The 25,308-nt window shown below is 35.1% G+C and overlaps 1 protein-coding gene across 3 annotated transcripts in view; it reads left to right on the top strand.

Moving 5' to 3' along the window:
* Window positions 1-25,308, top strand: part of EDIL3 (EGF like repeats and discoidin domains 3) — a 397,987-nt gene that overhangs the window by 217,873 nt on the left and 154,806 nt on the right. The gene's annotated exons all lie outside the window — the stretch shown is intronic.

The raw sequence follows: 25,308 nt of genomic DNA, 5'->3' as shown, positions 1-25,308 counted from the left end.
CAACATGGCTAGCGTTTTCTAGAATGATTTCTGTGTTTTCATTTAGAATGAACATTGTTGTATATCTGTGATTCTACACATACTTAAAAAAAAAACTTTCCATGTGTATTTTTCTAAAAAAGATGACAATGTCCATGTTAATATGTTACTACCAACATTACCCTAAATTATGTACTAGATGAACTGACTCAGGGTGGCTAGTTGTTATCTCTACAAAAACTGGTTAATCTTTTAAGCTCGCTTAATTAAGTTCCTGGATTATCAATTATTTTTTAATTTATAAAATCATCTAAGGTATTTAGTATAGTACTGTGTTGATGATCTTATACATCAAAAAACTAAACAAACCTGAAATTCCCTTATTTCCCTGGGGATAATTTAACTTATAATGAGCTCTATTTTTTAATTGATATTTCAAAGTTAAAAGTAAAATAACTTATGTCAATTTATCTTTGCATATAGTCAAGTAAGAATGTAAATGACACTTTTATCTGAAAACATAGTCTTTTACTTTCTCCTCTAGAGACATTGAATTGAAGAAAAATATTTATTTCTGGCTATCTTTCTGCTGTAGTTTATGGCCTGCCATTCTCAAATGCTTCAGAGAATATATTTAAAATAAACCTCCTGGTCATTTTTTCTTTTTCATGAACTTTGGACATGATTTGATTTGATTATATGAAAATAGAGTCACTCCTTGAGGTTTAAAATTGTTGCCCAACTTTTATTTTTAAAGTGTTTTCAAGTATAAAACTTAAGAGCCTTGGTGGATTTTAAAAGCAGACTCTCTTCTTTCCCCCAAATATTTCTGTTTGAAAAGCATGATTGATGTTAAGTACCTCAGTAAGGAAAAAGAGACTACAGGAGATCAAAAAGAAATAAAACACTAAGATTTCCTTTTATTATTTGTAATGCCTTCTTATTTTCAATTACATACAAAACGGTGATTTTCACACCTGCCTGGGAGGTCGTCAGGCTGTGACTGACGTGGTCCCCACCTGATACAAAGCAGGCGAGGGATTATTTGAAAAATAGGCTGCATTTCCAGAATATGGCAGAGAAAGAATATGTGTCATGTTTCCTAAAGGTCAGATGTGACCCAAAGCCAAGCAGCTGTGTCATTGTAAGAGAGATCGAGTCTAAGAAGAAAGTCTAGAGAAGTTCTCTGGCTCAAAGTATGGTGGTTCATGGGGAACCAGAAGGCAGAGCGTAGTGACTTACCAGAGACGGCAGTTGGAGACAAGGAATTCCATGGATGAGGTGCCTGGAAATAAAAAAGACAAAGCTGACCCAGGAGAGAATGCACCCATAATTGTACATCCAGCACTTCCAGGGATCACCAATGCCACATTTCCTCCTAAATAAACATCATTGAAAACTTGCATCTCATTTACTCTGATAATAAGAAGTCAAAATGCAATTCGAGAGTGGAGGATGTGCTGGAATGAGAGAGAAGCTATGAGCCGAACTCCCTTCCCAGCTCTTTCCTTGCTCACCGCCAGAAAGGTCCCTTGCCTTGAGTTTCTCACATTGGAGACTTCCCTCTGGACTTCCCCTTCCATCAACCCTCTCCAAGGGCAAGAAGTTAATGAGAGCAAAGGAATAAGAATACTTTAGCCATTCCCAGCATACTGTGGCACCTTATGTTATCATTTTTAGTTACATTAGCCTCACCAAATACACAATTGACTTAAAAAAATCTGCAGAGAAATGTGAGATTGAGGAAATTGCAAGTAATGCAATAAGAGAAGAAAATGGCAACTAAAGTTTCTTCTATTTTGAGCCAAGCACAAAACATTGTGAACTTAAGTAGTGCCAAACTAATCATATCTAACAGGACATTATCACCACAAATTGATCAACATGATATATGATATATCTTTAGATCCACCATTATTAATGAGGAATTCACCAAGAGTGAATACCATATTTTCAGATATTAATGGTATGTGGAAGGCAGCCATCACAATTAGGAAGATACTTTAAAAATGTTTATTGCAACTTTTCTCATTTAAAAATAGTTTATATGTTATAATACAGGGTAGAGTAGAAGTAGGCTTACAGTTTTTTGTGTGTGGAAAATAATACAGTAAATAATAATACAAGAATAAACTTTGTGTTTCGCATACCATTGTAAACCTACTTTCTCCACCCTGTATATATAATATATTGATTTAGTAATATTTGTATGTAGTGTGAAAACAATTATACGTACATTGGGAATGCATACCACTCCAGGGCTTTGAGACTATGGTTAGAAAAGACCCTCAGGAGTATCCATCCTGTGTGTGGCCCATGGACCACATGTGTCCCAGGATGGCTGTGAATATGGCCCAACACAAAATCATAAGTTTACTTAAAACATTTTGAGAGTTTTTGTGATTATGTGTTATAATGTATTTAATGTGTGGCCCAAGATAACCCCTCTTCTTCCAGTGTGGCCCAGAGATGCCAAAAGATTGGGCACCTCTGGAAAGAGTATTAGAATTTTTTAAAGAAAAAATATACTTACAAAAAAGTAACTCATGTAAGCTTGAACTTGTAAGAGCAACAAAAACAATGAATGTCTTATTATTTATATGGTACCCATTCTCTGCTTCCAACTAAACCAAAAGGCACCATTTTCCCTATAAATTTGAAAATTGTTTAGGATTATAGAAATAATATAAAACTTTAATAAGAGAGATTTATGCAGTCCAAGGAAAAATACTATGACAATGTCTACTCTTTGGCTTTCATACAGTGATTTAGGATGAGCTTACTCATAAGTGCACTGTTCATTTTTAATGGATAGTTAGTTGCCTTTTAACATTTTTTGTTAATGGAAGTTTCTACCAATAATTTGTATTTCAGGGTGGCAGAAAGTGGCTCTGGAGATGCCTGTGGCTAAAATGTTTCCACTTGGCTGTGTATATACAGGCAACTGGATTATTATTAAAATACAATAAAAATGTACATTTTTATAGCTGTTTGTTTCTTTGTTATAGGCACCAGAGGGGATAATTTGAAATGTTTTATAATAAATGAGTTTTGTGGAAAAATAACTATATATTTGGGGGAGTAGAATATGATTACTAGATCAATACCTTATATTCTGAAAATGAAACTGAAAACTGAAATTTGAAAGCTTGGAATGACAAAATTGAATTCCTTGACCTAAAGGTTACAAAAATTAAGGTAAACAACCTATTAAAGAAAATGGAAAATTTATTGTAAATATTTTTTGAAGTAACAGTTTTTTTCTACACATAAGAAGATGTCTGGATATAATACCAAAGATTTTTATTTGTATGTGCTCTTTCATTTTTTATTATCCAATTTTACCATGTAATTGAGGGACACATAGCAAAGAGATGCAAAACTCACTGTGTAATAAGGTATACCATGTACTACATAACTATGAAATGTAAATGTGTCTTGTATATGCTGGAAGCACTTTAAAACTATGTTTTAGTAATCGATGTGTTTCTATGTTGATGTTCTGAATGTTCTTATTTTCTCCCAGGTATTCTATTCTGTAGCATAATTCAGGGCATGTCTCTTAGAAAAAGCTAACATATTTATATATGTATGAATGTAGCTGAATTTTTGTGTTTGCTAGTGGGAATTGGGTAAATTATTTTCCCAGTATTCACTTTCATTTCCTCCAGTGCAGATATTATTCTTCAAAATATCAGAGTACTGTTCACTTTCAGAGTTAAAAAGGAAATTGGTAAAGCCCTTAAGGTTACCTGTTTTTATGAATTGCTATATAAAAGTAGAGAAATGAGAATATCAAAATGTTACTTGACTCTGTCCAACATAATTGATAGATTTATAAACCAATCAGATTTCAATTTATTTTTACTTTTATAGACTAGAACATCTGGTGTTATAAATATATTATTTAAAAATGTTTCCTCATATGTAATAAGCCTTGTTGTGCCTAACAGTTTTGTCTGTATACTATTTTAATACTTTAATTATATGCAGCATGCTGCTTAATTATAGCAATGCTCCTTTGTTCAGTAATATATCTAGCTATCATGGTCTGGAAAATTTTCAAAACATTCACTTTATTTGTCACCAAAATATGAAATATTCAAAGGCTGAAGTATTATTTTATTTTATTAACTTTTCTGAATATTTATGCATTTAGTAACATGCATTTAGTTTTGTATTTGCTATTATTTTTAAGTCGCAACACATCTCCATAAGAACTTTCAATGGAAAAACCATTCTGTCCACAAGAATTCAGAAAAATCAAAAATATTCATCACCCCCACTAGATTCCTTACAGAGATCCCTCAGATTTCGGGGCTCCGTCGCTGCCAGAAACACTGAGTTATATCATGTGGGCAGAATGGAAAGTTCCCAAGAAATGAATTTGGGAAAAATATAGCACCAGATTTTGTAATTTTAAAATTATGTTGACATATGCAGAATGTGAACATTTGAAAACAGAGTTCGAGTACATAATGCCAAAAACTGTGTTTGTGCGTGTGCTGCATGAATTTTGAACAGTTTGGGTGTCACATCCCCCAAGGACCCCCTTTTCTATCTTGATTCTTCATAGTAGTTTGAATGTTGTTTATTGGGCACCTTGTTTCGCATCTGGAGTGCATGTACAACTGTATTAGGATTAATAACATGAGTAAATCTCCTATTATATTTAAAGAAAGGACCAAAAGTTTGTTTAGACATTCTTACCAAAGACTCTTCAGCTTCTTAGTAGAATCAAAATGGTATTGTAAAATAACTATTCTTAGAGCTTTATTAAGAATCTGTTATTTTTCTTCTAAGGAGACTTATAGAAAAAAAATATTGATCAAGATTAATTCCTGGCATAAAATTCTGATATTGATGACACTGGAGAAGGAGGAAGTTCAATTGTACTTAACTCCTTCTCCTTCTCTCTTTCTTTTCCTATGACCTGAGGTGATGGTACTTTGGTCTGGTGTCTCAAATAATGTAAGTTAAATTTGATCTAGTGGATGCTAGATTTTTACGGAGTAACTTCTCCTGAAGCTTTCCTAAACAGTCTCTGGAACTGGGCTCAGTGCTCTCTCAGGGAATATGTGCTCCTGCAACTCTACTGAACAGTCAAAAGAAATGGTTGTGTGTGTGGAGCTGCTACCTTCCCCAGAGGGCCATCCCTAAGTCAAGGGGCTGCAGCAGAAGACTGACTCCCCCGGACCTAAAAGCATCTTCATTACCAATCTTGTAGTAAAGAGTTTAGTTCAATTGTTTGGGAAAATATGCCCTAATGGATTGTCCCTGTTTCATTCCCATATTTTCACCTAATTTTATATTATATAAATATATATATCACTTAAATTTAGCCTTTCAAGATGGCACACTGAACACACATATTTATTATACCTTTATTCTCAAATCTCATTGAAGTGACAGAGGTTAAATAAAATAAATAAAAGAAGAATATATTTTAATACTCTTAAAATAATGAGAAGGGACTATTAGCACCCAGTGATTTTGACATTTCTAGATGAAAGAATAGGGGAAAGAATTGTGTTGACAGAGAAGGACACTAAGAGCTTACATCTCTGACCTGGAATAGTCTGAATGGAGGCTTTCCTGATGGAAGCACCCAGGCTCGGAGTCAGTTGGTACAGAGAAATAAGTAGACAGAAATCAAGTTGGTTCATTAAGAACTTGTTAGAACAGCAATGCCAGTTGCCTGCCTTTTTCCTTCACTATCCCCTTATATATAAAGTGTGGTTTTCAAGGCTAAACTGTCTAAGCACTTTAACAGTTTCCTTGGAGAAAGCTTGGGATTCCTAATGTAGAAGTGGGCATAACTGAATAAAATCCTTCTTATTTTGCAAGGTGAAGGTAGCCGTGCTGCCAGCTCCCTACCTATGCTCTGCATACGTCAAGTCTATAGTCAGTCTTTCCATGCAGCAGAGAAGACCGTTGGTGAAAATAAACTTATAAAAAGACTCATTAAGCATATTAAATAATCAATCTACTTTTTTCATAAAGTAGGCAATCAAAGATCACCAGTCATTTGAAGTCAACAGCATAATACAAAAGTTCCAAAATGAACACATAGAATAACTGTCATAAAAGAGGATAATTCATGGAACAAGGAGACCTTTTTGAATCATCTTAATTAGAAACATAAAGAAAATATGAAATTCATGAAAACAATATGTCACTGTGTAAAAAGGTGCATGGATATGAAAAATATGACAGAGAATTTTTTAATGTGCTAGGATAATAAAGTCAAATAAATCTTCCAAAACTTATATTAAAATATAATAAACAAAAACATGAGATACATGTTTTACAAACATGGATAATCAATTTAAGAAATTCAACATAGGACTTATTTTATAGCTCTAGGGAGAATAGAGAAATTGAAAGTAATACCAAGTGAGTCTTCATATTGAAATAAATTAATGAATATCAACTCCATTAACAAAAAAACAAGATATATCCAGAAAAATTCTAATGAAATCTGAGTATAGAGAAAATTCTAAAACTGCTGAGAAAAGCAAAAAATGAACCCTAAATGTAACCTAAAATGCAAAAGTGATATTGGATTCATACTTCACAGTCAGCAACTGTGTATTTGAAGTCAATGGAGAATGTGCCTTTACATTTCTGACAATGTACGAATTTGAACCTAGACTCTGTTATTAGCCAAATTTTATTCAAATGTGGGGACAATTTTTAAGGCAAAGGATCAAAATATTTTATTACTCCTTTCATGAAAATTACCTGAAGAGATTCTATGGCAAATGAAAAGAAGATATGAAAAAGAAGGAACATAAGATCCAGGAAAGCATAGGATAATCCAGAGGAGAAAGGAAAAGAAATCCTAGGATGTAGCTGGTGCCAGTCCTCCAAAGCAATCAGCCTAAGTCAGAATAGTTAATCAGAGGACAGGAGAGCATCTTCAAGAAGCATGGGAATACATTTCAGTCAAAATATGGAAAGATTGTGATCATAGGGTGAATAAGTTCATACTTATTTTGGCAAAACCCCCCTACAAAAAACAGCAAGATAGTGCAGGAAAATATAAGAGAGAAAAAAAAACTCCTTATAAATACTAAACACCTGAAGGTGATATGATTTTGAACAATTGATAGAATATGTTAATAGGAAGTCCATTTGACTGTGTTGCTAGAATAGCCTCCATAGTGTGGCTCATTTTTGCCTCCATAGTGTGGCTCATTTGAACCACAATATCTGTACTTGGTTTCATAGTGCATAGCATTTATAAAATCACAGTACTGATGCATGGGTCACCGGCCAGCAGTGATCACAGAACGCTGTGGATGGCTCGTCAAAAAACATGTGAGAAAAAAAACATGCACAGAGACAAACTAGTTTTTGTGGGGAAGTAGGGATGAAATGGCCACCCCCCCTAGTGGGGAGCGTGCTGATTTACCATCCATACCTGCTTTTATTGGGCTCATTTTGCATAATAATTCAGGTAAAGTACAGTACTCATTAGGGGGGAGTAAGGAACCATAGAAAACAAGGAAGTCTGAGGGTCTATTTTGAGTCGGGGTAAAAGAGCTGTAAGACTTTGAGGAACAAACTAACTTCCTCCTTGGACCCCTCTCATTCAACTGAGAGCATTCTAAACGAAGAAGGCTTCGCAGTAATTTACATGTTCTTTCTTAGGCCTGATCACCCTGGGAATCCACCCTTTTCAGCACAGAGCTGCACCACCCTGTCATTGTTTCAGGCTTAGGTGGAGCAGGGGAACTAAGGCAACCAAGAGATAAGGAGATTTTCTCCCAGACGGTGAGAACTCAGGCTACGTCAAAGCTGAGGAGTGAAGGTCCATCACCCCCTTTTGCTGCAGCCCCCAAAGTCCTTCTTTTGCAGGGCCTCCCAAAGTGATCATGCCTGGCTTAGGTCATTCCCCCCCTTGGGGAATCTTACCTGTCTTTGGCTAACCGACCAAGCTTTTTGGGGTTCAGTTATGAATAAAGTAGCAGAAGCAGCATTCCTGCCAGGGAGATAAGCTTTTTTCTCCTTGCTGGCTTACGGTTCCAAGGGCATTCCCTTAGCCTTAGCCTAGGCGGGGGTTTCAGCTTCTGATACCAGTCAGGGCGGTTCCCAACACAGTACTGTTAAATACTCTTCATTTTCCAATTTTTGCAATTATATACAAGACATTAAATTAATATGCATATGGCATCATTGCCCCAGTTTTTTATTCTTCCCTCTGTCCATACCATTTGTCATATGACTTTGACATTCTTTCTGTGTAGGAGGAATATATCTATCTTACCCCCTCAACTTTGGGTTTGGAGATATTACTTGGTTTGTGCAATTGAATGAAGCAAATGACAGTGAACTACTTCTGAGCCTAAGCCTTAAGAGGTCTTGCATGTTTCACTTGCTCTTTTGATGTTTTGGTGTCACCATCAGAGAGGTGAAAAATGTAGCTGCTGCCCTCAACTTAGATTTCAGAATAATCACAAAGAGCAGACTTGAGCCCAAACCTCATCCAGGAGCCATGCCTCGCAGGACCTTTAGCTCAAAGCAGAACACCTCAATGGAGACTACCCTCTGTCTCCTAATTCCACCACCCTACACTGACACTCAGAGGATGCAAAAATAAATATCATATCCATATCAGGTGCCAGTAAAGTAGGGCTGTAGAGGTAGGAAAGAAACTGGAAGGGTAATGGATAGCCTTAATGTCTAAAGCTGATGAGCAAAAACCAAGTTTAAATATATTGTTTAAGGTTTTAAAAATAATCAAAAGAACTAAAATACTTATACAACAATTCAGAAGGGCATAGAGAATGAGGTAGTAGTTTTGGAGATCATAATCTCATTTAAGAAATGCAATGAGTTGTTTGCTGGTAATGTTACAGGGTGCATCCAAGGGCGGGGGGCCCAAATAGGCATTTGAAATGGGGTCCAGAACTTAAGGTGTCCAGGAGATTTTAAGATGTCTCCATCCCTCACCCCAGGGTGTGGGTTGGGGGAAGGGACAAATGAAGCAGGGCCATTGAGAGCTGTTTTGCATAGCAACAGCCTTGCAGCTAACCTCTGGGTTGGTCATTTAACATATCTATAGCCTTTGGCTGGTTGCATAGATATGTTAAGTAGCTGTGATCAGCTCTAAGACAGGGGAACAGAAGTAACTTCCCCACCCAGAAGTACCTTCCCCACCTAGATGTAACTGGGGGGACGGGTCCCCTGAGTTACAGCGCCTGCGTGGGAGCTCAGAGAGGATTGGCTCCAGGACATGGGGCTACACCTGCCCAGACTCATGATGGCAGCCCAGTAAAGCTGGAAGGATACGAGTTCTGGCATGGGCAGTCCTGAGGAGGAGAACCATGCTGCTTTGAGGAGGGGAGCCACGCGGCAGCCCTGAGGGAGAGAACCACGCGTCTTTAGCAGAGTGGAGACTCCTGCATCCCAGAGAGAGGGAACCACTCGGCCTGGCAGAGTGGCGACCCCCGCAGCTTTAGAAGGGGCAACCACCACCTGGTTTTAGCAGAGATCCCGGCAACTCAGCTGAGGGTGCCGGGAACCCAGGGAGGTCTCCCAGTCGACAGGGAGTACTAACTGAGAAGAACCAGAAGACTACCTAAGACATGGACTTCTATTTCCTTTCCTGAGATACGGTACTCTGGACTGGGCAAAGGGGGAAGGAAGGAAGGACTGTGTGTTTGTGGGTGTTTTTAGGGACTTTGGGATTTTGGTGAAGACATTAGGTCATTACTTTAAGTTAGTATAGCATTAAATAAACATTTCCTCTCCTTTTCACGAATCTCTGGCATTGAGAGACGTCTTTCCTCTGGCGGCGGACATAACGGACCCAGGGCCTTCTTTCAATAATAGTATATTGTCCCAGGCCCCCCTTGTGTGTTCTGTAACAGTAACATAAGTAACAAAATAAAAGCCACAAGTTAAAGTATTGTACCTCCACTGTCATAATGTACAGCAAGTAAATAAAACTAAGATGTCAATCATTTTAACTATCCACAATTACAATAACCTCTATATTTCTTTTATTTATCTATTTTATTAAGTTTTTTTATTGTTATTCTGTTACAGTTGTCTTAATTTTTCCCCTTTGTTCTCCTCCGCTCATCCCATCCCCCACTCCCACAGTCACTTCCCACACTGTTGTCCATGTATGTAAGTCATTCATGTATGTTCTTTGTCTAGTTCCTACAACCTTCTTTCTGCCATTAATATTTCTTTAATATACAAATTTACTATAGTTTAATGGTAGTACCTATATAGAGCTCTATTTCAAAAACATATTCACTTTTAATAAGATAAATCATCAATAGATCTTGATCCTTTATCTCTGGAAGACTGCACTGGAATATTTTATATCTTATAGTACCTGTGGATGGAGTCTACCTTGGAAAAATATTAATGTTACTTCTTCAGAAATCTGCAGTCCATTTATTTGAGACCACATAATCCTTCCTTTATCCTCTGAAACAGAGGAAGAGGTTTAATGAATGTAGGGAAGTTACTGCATAAACGCAAATTGTTATACTCAGGACCAAATTAAACAACCAAATTAAGTGGATGGGGTTAAATTTATACTTACTATTTACAGATATTAAGTCAATTCACAAGTTATTGGATTTTTAAAAGGAACTGAACTTGTTTTCAGCATTAATCTTATAATACCATAACACTGCAACACAGTTTCCTAATCAGAACCATTCCTCTCCGACAGATTAGGACCATTTGTTAAAGCTCTTGTTATGAAAATAGCCAAAGATTTTAATCAGGTCCATTGGAGACGATGAAAACTGTTGCCCTGAAGGCTAACTTTTATAATGTGAAATTACATGGTAAGTAATTATTGGAATTGAGATTTCTATTTTAATGCATATTAAAAGAAATTAATAATAAAACTCTCCTTTAAATATACATATTTAAAGTCATACATCTCATATAAGAGAAAAGAGAATTGGAGAAAATTATTTCATGATCCCTATATGAAAATTTTAGTCACTTAAATAGATGCTATGAGTGCAGGAAGCACACACATCAATATACTTTATGAGCCTCAGAAAAATTACCAGGAAATAAGAACTATAAGGAAAGGTATGAGTAACCCCAGTTACAGTTTAATAATCTTCAGATTTGTTATAGTCAACCACATCAGAAATAAATCCAATCTGAAACCAAAAATATATGAGCAATAGAAAATCTTGCAGTTATGTTACATTTTTTCCCATTTGTCTTCATTTAAGGCTTCCTGCAAAGCCTTTTCTGAATGATGGAAATAACCTGCAAAGCAGGAGGTGAACTACTGTGAAAAAATTAGTATTTTTGTCATTTTTATGAGTACAGCTCCTTCTATTAGTATGTTTTATTAAACTACTCAGTCTTTCCAATAAGACCTGCCTCATTTCACTTGGGCTGCATGGTTTTCACTTTGAGGTTGAAGTATTTTTAAAAGCCCTCTCTGCCGTGAATTTAAGAAGGCTGGTGTTCCTGGTTAACTTTGTGGGCCTGTGATTGTATTTCACCATGTGAACAGCATATGCATGCGTGCGTGGTTGTGTGTGTGTGGTTGTAAACATACAGATGACAGATAAGTGAATTGTAAGAAGAATGTTGACTCGATCACTTTCTTTACCATTTTTGTTGAGGCATAATTACTACATAGTAAAATATACACATTTAAAATATACAGTGTGATACATTTTGATATATGCATGTACCTATGAAACTAACATTTTAACCAAAATACTGAACATTTTCATTGCCCACAGGAGTTTCATTCTGCCCCCTGTAATCTCTCCTCTGTCTACCAACTTCATTCCAGAAAACCACTGATCTGCTTTCTGTCCCTACAGATTCATTTGCATTTCTAGAAATTTATATAAACAGAATCAGAACATATGTTTCATTTTGTCAGGTTTCTTTCACTCAGCATAATTATTTTGAGATCCCTTTATCTTGTTAGTTATATCATTAGTTCATTCTTTTTTGTGATTTAGTAATTAATTGTAATGGTATACCACAGTTTTTTTACCCATTCACTGATTGTGGATATTTTGGTTGTTTCCAATTTGGGACTACTACAAATAAAGGTGTACTGAGACTCACACAAGTCTTTGAATGGACATATGCTTTGTTTCTATTTTGTAAATACCTAGGAATTTGATGTCTGGGTTATATGGTAAAGGGGTGTTTAAATATTTCAGAGACTTAAGTTATTTTCCAAATTGATTGTATTATTTTACATTCTGACTGTCTATGAGAGATTGGCTTATCCACTTCCTCCTCAATACTTGGTATGGTTGAGTTTTTTGTTGTTGTTTTTTTTTTTTTTTTTACCTCAGCCATTGTAATAGTTGTTTAGTGATTTTATATATATATATATATAATATATATAATATATATATATATTTATTTTAACTTGCACTTTTCTAATGACAGATGACATCAAATATCTTTTCATGTGTATATTGGTCATCTGATGTACATGTCCTCTTTTGTGACGTGTGCAAATCTTTTGTCTAGATTTTTTTGAGTAGGTTGTTTTCTTCCCAGTGTTTTGATAATCCTTTATACATTCTGGATACAAGTATATTATCAGATATTTTATTTGCAAATATAGTCTTCTAGTCTGTGGCTTGACTTTTTATTCTATTAAAATTGATTTTGAAGAGCAGAATTTATAATTTTGATAAAGTACAATTTATTAATTTTAATGGTAATGCTTTTGAGGTTGTAGCTAAGAAAACTTTGTCTAAACTGAGCCCAGAAAAATTTTCTCCCATAATTTCTCCTATAATTTATTTTTATACTGCTAGTTTCCACTTTAAGTTCTACAATCTATTCTGAGTTAGTTTTGTATATAGTATTACATGTGAATCCTTTTTGAATATAGATATTTATTTGCTCTAAACCGTTTATTGATGACTACATTTATCTGCAGAATTACTTTTACATTTTTTAAAGTAATCATGACATGCCTTTGTGCACTTTTCTTCATATTCCTGGTGCTGAGAACTTGTTAACTTGCCTGGATCTGTGGCTATAGTTTGCATTATATTTGGAAAAATTGGGCCATTATCTATTCAAATGTTTTTCTGCCTTCTTCTTTGCAGGAACTGCAATTGCCTCTATTTCAGGCAGTTTATACTTGTGTTCCACAACTCACTAATGTTCATTTTCTTCTCTCTTTTCTATTATGTCTTTAAAGTTCATTGATCTTTTCTTTTGTGATGTCTAATTGGCTTAATTTCCTTCTAGTATATTTTTTCATTTCACACATTATAGTTTTCATCTTTAAAAATTCAATTTGGGTCTCTTTTTATATTTTCTATGTCTCTACTTAACGTTTTTAATAGATGGAACACAGTTATGATAAACATTTTAATATCCTTGTCTACTTAATCTAATATGTAGTATTCTCTGGCTTTGTTCCACGCCCATTAATTTACATTGGATTCCAGACATGCATTTTACCTTTTTGAGTGCTAGATAGTCTATAGTCTTATACATCTGCTTGAGCTTAGTTCTCTTACACAGTTAAGTTACTGTAAAACAGATTAATCCTTTTGGGTCTTGCTGATGAGATTGTTAGGCAGGACCAATGAGGTGTGTAGTCCAGGACTAATTATTCCTCACTGTGCAGGCAAGGGATTTCTGAGACCTCTGCCCAAAGCCACATGAAATAGTTTATTTTCCAATCTAACTGAAGGGAGTTTTCCTGACTTGGTGTGATGCCCAGATGTTGCTCCCTCTAGTGAATGTAGATGGTTCTTTCTTTCCCCAGTAATTTCCTCACTTGCCTGAGCTGATCTGTACTCTGCCCAATCCTGGAGCAGGCACACCAACGTTGAGGACAGGCTGTGCAGATGGCTGTGGGCTCGTTCTGTGTCACCCTCTCCTCTCAGCTCTCATCAACTCCGGGAGTTTTCCAGGCTCTACCTGGATTCTTCCTCTTTGTGCCACAGTCTGGAATCCCTCTTAAAGCAGTAAACCTGAACAATTTTAGGACTCACCTGGTTTATTATTGTCCTTTCTTTCCTAATATTCAGTGTCTCGAAAACTTGTCTCATATGTCTTGTCTGTTTCACTTACTTACTTGGTTCTTTCAGGCAGGAGGGCAAATTAGATTCCTGGTATTATGTCTTGGCCAAAAGAAGAAATTCTCTTGAATGCCAATATTGTCACTTTTAATGAAGGAACTATGCCCATTTGGCATAGGTAACAATTAATATGAGTGAAAAATGAAATATGAATGGAAATGGTTTGTCAGCAGTACTTTTTTGGCCCTGAATAGTGAGTTGGTTATTTGAAGCAGATTATCCCATGGTGGTCCTGTGTGTGGCAAAGGTTTCTGTTGCTTCCAGTTCTGCCAGGAATCCAGGAAAACTCCTGTAATGATGCTGATGAGATTCTGGAATTGAGAGGAGTGGCACTACCCAGCTCTTTCACCTTGATGGGAACTAAAATGCCTATGAACTTAAGAAAGTGCATCCTCTATATTTACCGGTCATTGTCTATCAGTCTTACATCAGTCAGCCAAAACATAAAGAGATTCGATGCTCCAGTTTTTTTAAAATAGTAAATGTTAACCACTTTAGAATGAAATATATTCAAGAGTATCTGTTGAGTTTCCCCATTCAGGGCATCAAATTCCCATAGGCCTTGCAGTTACGGGAATAAATACTGTCTTTCATGCTTTTCCAAGGCAAGGCTGCTTGCCTGTAAATTATTTGTAAGAATCTTTCTCATGTTTACTCTGAAAATAACCTCCAAAGTAGAAGTACCTGTATACAGACATCTCATTAAAAAGTACATTTCTCCTAAGAGGACATACAGATGGCCAATAGACATATAAAAAAATGCTCAAGGTCACTAATCATCAAAGAAATTCAAATTAAAACCACAATGAGATATCACCTCACACCAGTCAGAATGGTTATCACCAATAAATCAACAAAAAAGTGCTGGTGAGGATGTGAAGAGAGAGAAATGCTTTTGCACTGTTGGTGGGAATGCAGACTAGTACAGTCACTGTGGAAAATAGTATGGAGTTACATTAAAAAATTTAAAATGCAGCTGCCTTATGACCTGCAGATTCTAATTCTGGGAATTTATCCAAAGAAACCCAAAACATTAATTTGAAAGAATATTATCAACCCTATGTCCATTGCAGCATTATTTATAATAACCAAGATTTAAAAGCAGCCCAAGTGCCCATCAGTAGATAAGTGAATAAAACAACTATTTACACAATGGAGTAAATACTATTTGAACTTTAAAAGAAGGAGAAACTTTTACCCTTTGAGACTGCATGGATGGACCTGGAGAACATTGTGTTAAGTGAAATAAGCCAATCAAAAAAAGACAAATATCATATGATTTCACCCATATGAACAAACTGAACTAACAAGGAAAATAGACACAGACTCACAGATAGAGAGCAGGCTGACAGCTCTGGGGAGGGGACACTTAGGAGGTGGAGGAATCAATAAAAAGAAAAAGGACTAGTGGCTGAGAACAACAGTGCAGTGATGGGTAGAGGGATGGGTGGAGGTGGAAGAAGGTACAAGGGGGATAAATGATAGTGGAAAAATACAATAAAATAATTTTTAAAAAATATTTTAAAAATTTACCTACATTTTTGTGCAGCAGCATAAACAAAAAGCTTTTTATAGAACAATATGAATATGGATTAGCCCATGCTATAATAATGTGGATAATTTTTTAACAGTCCTTAGAGTTTACAAGATATTTTTCCCATAAATTACCTCAATTAATCCTGATAGTAGCTTTAGAAGTATAAAATCCATTATTCCTGGTCATCACTCAATTATGCTTACATACAAAATTTCAAAAATACCAAAATGTAGAAGCAGGAAGAATTATTATTTTATTATCTGAATCTACATGTATTTGTGAGTGACAATTGGTCCACAGAGTTATTTAAGACATTAACTCTAGAGTTAAGTGCAATCCTATTGCAGCATGTACAGAACTTGACTGTGGCACACCTGTTATTAAATGTGGCACTGCCTGCAAGAAAGAAATAATTCAACCTGGTGCACTGAAAGTTTGCAACTATTCCTTTAAAAGCCTCTTTTGGCAAAAATATCTTAAAAAGACATATTGGTGTTTAGCCCTTCTACTTACAACTTGTATATGAAATAAAATCAGTGGTTACCTACAAGTTTCATGCAGTTTGTATCTTTAAAAATATTATTAATTAAATTGCTGATAGAGTGAAAATTGGTAAAATCACATTAGAAACCATTTTGGTATTATCTACAACACTAAATATAAAATTACTCAGCCATTTCACTCCTAGAACAAATTCAGTTTACTTATGAACTGAGACATGTACAAGCACAGTGACCAATTCTGTTGTTTCCAGCAAACACACAAAAGCCATTATCAACAGAAAGGGAAGCAGGTAGGGTTCAGGGGGTCCTAAGCACCCTAACATTGAATGCCAAATTTGGTAATTGGCATACATATACATTTTTCTAGAGAAAAACCTAAATATGGGTTTTAATTTTGGGGCCTGCCACAGGAAATGTTTCATTTTGGCTATAACTGCTAAGGTGATTTCTCTATATCTGTCAAATAAAACTTAATTCATGATATATTAAAATGAGCTCTTTTATATTTTCTTAAACTAGGGGTTATAGATTTGTATAGACTTGGATATGACCTCCCTCATTTACCTAATTGAAATTTGCTACACAGCATGTATTTTGTAAGTAAAATAATAACTTTTTTTGGAAAACACATAATCACATATTGTAGGTAAAAAAAGAAAATACAAATACATATAATATAATAAATCATAATACTGAATAATTAAAAAAAGAAATTTCAACTATGTGGGACTACTATTTTCTTCTTCCCTTTAATTCATGGCATGTATTGTACATTTCTGATCTAATATTTTTACCAGCACTATAACAAAGTAAAATATACAGTTTATACACCAAAGAGTAATTTGTAATGTCTAGAGATTATACTTTACAAATATTTAAAACCCAAGAATTACTTTTTATTTAGAAGCAAAAATATATTTGATATAAAAAAGTGATAATATGAATGTTATCCTGTCCTCTCTACATATAGTTGTTGCTTCTCATCTTAAAAAGAATAACATAACAAATTTCCAAACATTAACATATGTTTTAGGAAAACAGTAGAAAAATACAGTGAACTGTGATACCTTTTACACTGACATGCTGTAAACCAGTGAAAATGAATTCACTGAAGCCGGTTGCAACAACCTTGTGAATGAAGCCACATACAATGGAGCATGTGCTGAATGATTTTTTTTGTTTTTGCTATACAGTTTAAACCTAGGGAAGAATTAATACTAATACTTAAGAATGCATATTTAAGTAATGCCACTAATAAACCATACGAAGTATGAGAGTGTGACTGCCATTGTGAGCAGGAGACTGTTACCTGGGTGAGGCTGGAGGGGATGTTGTGAATGGATGGGTCACATGCAGGCTTTTGGAGTACTGGCAGTGATTTCCTGTTTGACCTCATGGCCATTACCCAGCTTGCCCTTTAATGATAATTCACTTTATCGTTTTGTGCATTTTCTTGTGTGTATGCCATCTTCCAAATAAAGATTTTCAAATGATGTGAATTGTCATCCCTGAAAAATAAAAGTTTTACTTGTACAGATAAAAAGTATATGTGTGCCTTCAATAAAGGAACAAAACAAGTGTATGCCTTTCATCTGAATGTAGCATTAAAATGCGTGTATAAAGGAATGTCAGAGTCAAGGAAATCTATTTCTAAATAGACAAGCAGTTGTAGATTTCAAGAATAAAAGGTGAACAGATGGCCATTAAGCCCAAAACACTTAAAGTTTTGAGAAAAATTACTAAGTGAAATAAAGGAAAAAAGTATTACAGAGTAAGATTTTAGGACTAGAGTCTGTACCAAAGCAACAATGCTAATACATGTAAAATATTATAAGCATTTTGAGATCAGGGACCATGTATTACCCTATATATGTGTTGCCCTCAGCAGAGGGTGGTACCTTGAAAACAAGTGTAAAATGAAGGTTAAGAGTGAGTATAAATCTTTCATAGTGGTGGTAAAGTGGATAGCATAGATTCTTAAGAAAAATTATGTGGGTTTTAATCTCATTTTACCACCAGTATGACTCTGGAAATGTTTTTTTTTTTTAAATTTCAATGTCTCAATCCCCTCACCTGTGAAACAGCTATGATAACAGTAACTAGCTCACAGGGTGTGATGTAGAGGGTGTCATGTTAAATATAAAACACTTAGAACAATGCTTGGCACATATTAAGTAATCTACACGAGGGTGGATGTGACCATTGCTGTCATCAGTGATCACCCCGAAGTGCTGTTTGTCCATACCTATATGATTGAAGCTTACATAGAAGAAAACTCTAAAGATTATGAAGCAATTTGCAGAATGCAAGCAATGGTTTTTAGTTTGAACAAAAGCCTGAGAAAGACTCATTTTTCAATAATGATTTTCACTGTAATTGAAATCAAGGTAATTTTCCTTGGGGTCTGCTAAAAACTTGAGAAAAAATGAAAAGCATGACCATATGCTGAAAATTAAAGTGCTTATATAAAACACAAGAAAGAAAATATGGAGAAATCACATTCTAGTTGGCAATTCAAGAAGGGATTCCCAGATAAAACACAGATGCTTAGGTAAATTTGAATTTCAGGTAAACTATTTTTGTATTAGAGCTAAATATTGCATAGACATCTTGTATTTTTATTTGTTAAATATGGCCTCCCTAACTATTAGGAAGTTTGTATGCATTTCAAACTAAGCTAAATGTTTAAAGATACATGGCTATAGTCATCATGTTATGTGTCTGAGGGTTATGGACTCAACATAATTTGTTTTTTGTGGCACTTTGAGTTATTTTTCCCAAAGAGTTACCAGTAATGAAATTCGAAAGTATGTGAATGAGCCTTCTTCTGAAAAGCAGATCTCTTCCGTTTTATGCTCCCTTTCATACTTCCTGAATTCTCTACTAACTGCCTAGTACCCAAGGACTAAAGTTCAAACTTCGTAACTTGACACATAAGGCCATAAAAATTTGATTCCAGACTACCTAGTAACCACTATCCCTACTAGTTCTACATACATAATCCTTGTGAGTGCCCAGGCATTTTAAAATGCTGAGTTTTCTCTGAAAACATTGTATTATTTTATGTTCCCACTTTAACATGTCTAAAAAACTCCAGCTAATTCCCTAAGCACCGACCATATTTTACCTTCTATAAGTAATCTTCCACGTCTCCTCTCGACCAGCCCCTGCCTCTTCCATTATCACAATACATTTTGTACATAGTGGTGTCTAGGGCATAATTTGCTATATTTTATTACAATTATATTTCTCCTGAGTAGAACTATAGAAAACGAGATAGAACAGAACTATCTCTATTTATTGACCCATTCAATCATATATTTTGGAGCTTAATTCATACAAGGTACTTATCAAAACGTTAGTGAGTGAGTGAATGAGTGAGAGAGGGAAGGCAGCCATATGGCCGCAGCTATGCTTCCTGTGTGAATGTGAATCCCATCTCACGTCACCAGTTCTGGGTCTGATGACTCACTGTAGAAAAAGTTAAAAATAGTTCATCATTAGTATTGACCATTACAGCTGAGAGATGTGCAAGTGATAGAATAGAGTGGTTAATTTTGGATAAAATATTATGAATATGCAAACATATACACAAGATAACATATGATAGTATAAGTAGGAAACCAGAAAATACATGACTTACTCTCACGTCTATAGAAAAATGAGATGTATATTAATTCAGAAAATAACTTTATAGGGTAAATTACTTATAACTCCAGATAACTCAGAAGCATTTTCTCCAGTCCTCCTCTAAAACTCAACATACTCTTGCCTACTAGACTTATTTAGTTATCAATAACTGGAGTTCCTTTGAGAAGCTCTGCATTCATTCTCTTATTAGAGCTTTTTATTTTTATTTTGCATTGTAACTGTTTACTTACTTGTCTATCTACTATAAGAGCCTTGAGAAAAGTTAAGAGACCATGACATATTAACCTTTGTATTCTTAGAACTTAGCACAGAAACTAAGGATGGATGGATAGATGGATGGATGGATGGATAGTTTTCATACTCAGAGGTTCTACTCAGTCTTCATCAACTGCAGTTACACATCTAACCACCTGGGCTATTATAGAAATGATATTGCTGACTTCATTCCTTACAAGTCCATTTAACTCAGAATCTCTGGTGTGGGTCCTTTGCATTGTTGTTATGTGCCATTTAATCAGCTCTGACTCCTGGCTATAAATGGGTGATGTCCACAGTATCCTATCTTCAAAGCACTGCTCAGCTCATGCCTATAGCTTCTTTTATAGAGTCAGTACATCTCATATTTGGTCTTCCTGTTTTCATGCTGCCCTCTAATTTTTCCCAGCACTAGTGCCTTCTCATGATATGTCTGGAAGTAGGACACATTTAGTTTTGTCATTTTTACCTCCAGCAATGTTTCAGGCTTAATTTGCTTTAGGATCCATTTATGCATCTTCCTGGTGGTTCAGGGTATCCATAGAGCTGTACTTGAACACCATGTTTCAAGTGATTTTTTTTCCTATCTGTAAGTGGTATGGCTTTAAAATTCTAACTTTTGAAAGGGTCATTATTTAACTTTGTTTTCCTTAATAGAACCCTTTTAGAACTAGCCTGATATACCCGTCCCAATCAAGGGACTCACAATTTTACAGTTAATGATTCCCTAAGTCACCAATATTTCCAGTTCTTTCTCACCAACGAACAAGTACTTATTGCAGTTACTATATGGCATGCCCTTGAGGTAAGGTCCTTTGAAATAGTTTGCTTCTTGGTGAAAATTTTCACCAGAGACATTTTTGGGGGCTTCTACTATATATTTTTAGTATAGTTTTTTCTTATAAATTTTTAAAGCCTTAAGTATTTGAGTTAAAGCACAATGCTGATTACCTCCTTCTCATCCCTTCTTCTATCTCCCCTGGTTTTGGCTTTATAAGTACCTTGTAATACCTATTCTATCTTACTAATCGCATATCTGATTAAGACAAGTAGAGCCTTTTAGGAATAATTTCATACAGACACATCCTAGAGAATTGGGCTACACTGAGATCTTAAAACAAATGTTAAGATACTAGGATAGAGATGGCCAAAGAGCCTGATCTCTGTTAAAAAACTGTGATGGATAAACACCTCTTGGATTTGTTTTTTTAATGTTATTGTTAAATGGAGGTTTTCAATAAAATTATTATAAAATGTTTGTATGTGATATGTTCTGATTGAAGAATGCTGATTTTAATTTGCTACTTCAAAATGAATTATTAGTTGTATAAGAATATCAGATCAAAAGAGAGGTCAAACATATAAGCTTAAAAATATACTGAACTGGTCCCAGAAATGTCTGGGAAATCCTGTAGGTAATTCTGCTTATGACATAAGTAAATCCTGTAGCTGAGTGGGAAAACAGAATTTCTAGAGACTCATCATAATTTGTTCAACTTTTATATAGGATAAATTAAAAAACCATAGACTTAAATAAGAATAAGTGTAAAAGGTCAAATTTTAAAAGGCAATCACTCACAGGAGGTCTGGAGAATGTGTGATAGCTAATGGGGAGCCCAGGGAAGATGTGTTGTTAAGGATCAAATACAGCAGGCTCTTGAAAATAAGCTCTTGCTGGCTAATTAACAGTCAATAACAATATTGCAGGGAGGAAAGACAGCCCAAGGGAAAGGAATAAGGAAGTCGAGAAATTATTTCTTTGCAAAGGAAATAAAAAGCTTAAGCATAGTGTCCTTTTAATGTATAAAAATGAGGCTGCTGAGCCTGAGAATCAATGGTTCCTACTTAATTCTCCTGGGGCCTGGATATACTTGAGGATGAAAGGGAAATAGGTTTATGATTGAATTAAGCTGTCTTTGTCTCCACTAAAGCGGAGGTTAGATGGATTTCTGTCCCAAGAAGGATTGTATATACTTGTCTAAATTGTTATCAGTATTCAAAATATTCTAAACCAATATCTTTATAATTTATTTATTCAGATTAATAAATTGAATAATTTTTTCAATTTATTTGGGTTAATACCCAGAAGCTGGATTTCTGGATCACATGGTAGTGCTATATTTAATTTGGGGGTGGGGAAATATTCGGGCTGTTTTACATAGCATACACAAGATATGGAAGCAACATAAGTGTCCATCAGTAGACAAATGGCTAAAAAAGATGTGACACACACGCACACACACAGGAATATTTTTCGGCCATAAGAAGAAAGGAAATCCTGCCATTTGTGACAGCTTGGATAGATCTGGAGGGTATTATGCTAAGTGAACTTACAGAGAAAGATAAAGAGTGATCTCACACATAGAATCTAAAAAAGACAAACTCAGAGAAAGAGAGAGTAGAGTAATGGCTACCATAAGAGAGTAAGGAATGAGGAAATACTGATCAAAGTGTATAAACTTCCAATTATAAAAGTAACAAGTTTGGGGATCTAATGCCCAGAATGGTAATTATAGCTAATAATATTGTGTCATGGAGTTGAATATTTCTAAGAAAGTAGATCTTAAATATCCTCAACACAAAAAGAAATGGTAATTATCTAACCAATTATTTGTTAGCAAAAACTCCAGACAAAGAGGGTACACTATTAAGACACCTTTACAAATGTGCATCAAATGGGCTAAGTGCAAGAGAATGGTATAGATAAAAAGTCTAACTTATACATATACAATCAATACATCCATGTAGCTTGTTTACAGCAGAGCAAAGGGCATGGCAATACTCCTGGAGTACCTCTTTGGTTCAAAGAAATTCATGCTGATGTGACCATCTGTCTACTCTTCTCTTCCTCTCTGGCATTTCTTTACCAAGTTTTCTTCTTCCTTCACTACTCTTCCCCTAACTGCCCCCCACAAAAGGTGTTTCTTGAGTTTACATCTGGAAATGCAGATTCAGCTGTTGATACTATGTCTTAGACTAGACAGTGGGCAGCAAATTTTTATGGGTCAAAAGTGAGGAATCAAGACTCAACTGAGTGTCTCGATTATAAAATTCAGTTTTCAATAAGGTTGTTTTTTTTAAACAGTTGTCATTAGGCAATCATAGAAGCAAAGACCTCAAAAGTAATAGCTATTATTATTATTTTGAATAAACTAAAAATATGACCAAATGTATATATTTCTAGTTTATTTGGGACTGCTGTGCCAAATTCTTCTTAGTCATAAAAAATAACCTAGCAGAGTCTAATATATTTGCACTAGACTTGAACTTTTTTCTTAAAACGATAATGCTTTGATCTGTGAAAAAGAGAAGTATATGTGATTTATTACAAAGATATTTAATTTTCATTTCATTACATTACGTTCTGTGAACATTTATATCTAGTCTTTAATTAAACATGATTTATTCAAATTGAGATCTGTTTCCACTTAGATTGCTTGCAGTGTTAATCACAGTGCAAATAGCCTTCACTGCTGAATTTCTACATTATACTAATATACAACCACTTCCATGTGATTTACATCTGTTCTCTGAGCCTACATGTTACTAGATATGTACATATGTAGAAATGTTTTACTATTTTGCTACTAGATTGCAGAACATAACTCAATATAACATTTGTGTTTTTATGAATTTGGATTTAAGGTAGCGTTTGAAGGTGAAAAAAATTGAAAAGTGCCCAAACAATAAAGGTCTGTCTTCATCACAAATTGAGTATGGCTATAAAGCATTTTCACTTCAGCAAAGCAATTACAGATTATCTTACCTCACATGAATGCCTGGGTAAAATTGTAGCTGTATTTTGTTTGTTTGTTTTCTTTTCTTTTTAGAATCAGATGTTCTTAATTATAACTTCCTTTGTTGATCAGTACGGATCTGTCCTGAAGAATAGGCAGAAGCTTGATTAGTGTTGCCTTCATAGACTTAATTGTTCTCATGTCATGCACTATGAAAACTTCCTTCTATTAACATTTCAAAGTAGCAAGATCTGGTTTTGATTTTACTCGTGAAGCAGTTCAATATTAAAATGAGAAAACGCTTAGAGCATCTTACCTGAGAATTAAAATATATGTTGTACCTGTTAACATCAAGTCTTGTGCAGGTCTCCATCCTGCCGCCCTTTGCTCATTTCTTGAGCCCTTCCCACATTACTGTTTCACTAGGGCATTCTAAAGTTCATGGGTTCAGAGAACACCCTCCCATCTAGTTCCAGGCCTTCACTGCTAAAAGATAAAAGCAAGTTCCCTCAGCTGGCACTGAAGTATCTTTATAACGTGCTCCCTGTTTACATCCTCAGACGTGGGCTCCAGTACTTCTCTTCCTATTCTCTTCTCCAGACAAACTGGGCTATTCCTACACCTGAACACACCATCATCCCACGAACTGTCCTCTTCAACTTTGTGACTCATTTTAGTTCCTGCTTGCAAATCCATCCCATCTTCATCCTGACTATATTAATCCCAATTAAACCTTTCCTTCAATTCCAAGATCATATTGTATTTCTTTTATGTGATCTTCAGTCATCAATACTCAGTTTCTCTTGTATCAGTGTATCAAAGAATAACTTTTTATATCTAACTTATAAAATTAGGCAGTTCACTCTCTAAGACCTAAAGACTTATCAGCCATTGACATTTTCTCTTTGAAAACAAACCTTAGTAGATATGATAATGAGACACACTGAGCTTGCAAAAAATAAATAGCACAGTGACTTTTGTCCCTCTTTCAAAATTTAGTGAAAATATTTTGAGTGAGTCCAATGTAGACTGACTGAAATTTTGATATGACTAAAAAGAGCTAAATATTATATAAGAAAGTTAGCTACTATTTAGAAGAAAGAATAAAACATAGGGCAAATTTAAGACATTTCTAGTATTTTGCCCTTGTTTTTTTCTTGAGAGGTAATTTAATTGTCATATATATTGCTTTAAGTACTATGAAAACCCAGGACTTCAGAAATACCTTTTGACATATTGTAGTGTATCAGAAGGCACATTCCATATCTGAAATTAAAAAATATATATATATAGCTTGCACCACTATTTGTTGTCTTTTTTTTTTTTTTTTTTTGAAATATCAGGAAAGATTTATTGGGCACTAGTGTTCACCAGAAGTGTGAGTCATTTGTAGAGATGCAAAGACCGATGCGAGGCAGGTACTAGATTATTAGTAAAGCTCACAGTCTGACTAGGTGAAAGGTGAAAGGCATGAGCATAGACAATTCCTAAGTAACATCATTCAGGTCTGTAAGAAGGCTGAAAAAATAATAGAATCGTGGGAAGCAAGGCTGGCGGGGGTTTATTGG

The sequence above is a fragment of the Phyllostomus discolor genome, chromosome 3, assembly GCF_004126475.2.
Source record: "Phyllostomus discolor isolate MPI-MPIP mPhyDis1 chromosome 3, mPhyDis1.pri.v3, whole genome shotgun sequence".
Taxonomy (NCBI): domain Eukaryota; kingdom Metazoa; phylum Chordata; class Mammalia; order Chiroptera; family Phyllostomidae; genus Phyllostomus; species Phyllostomus discolor.
This window is presented reverse-complemented; position numbering and strand designations above follow the sequence as displayed.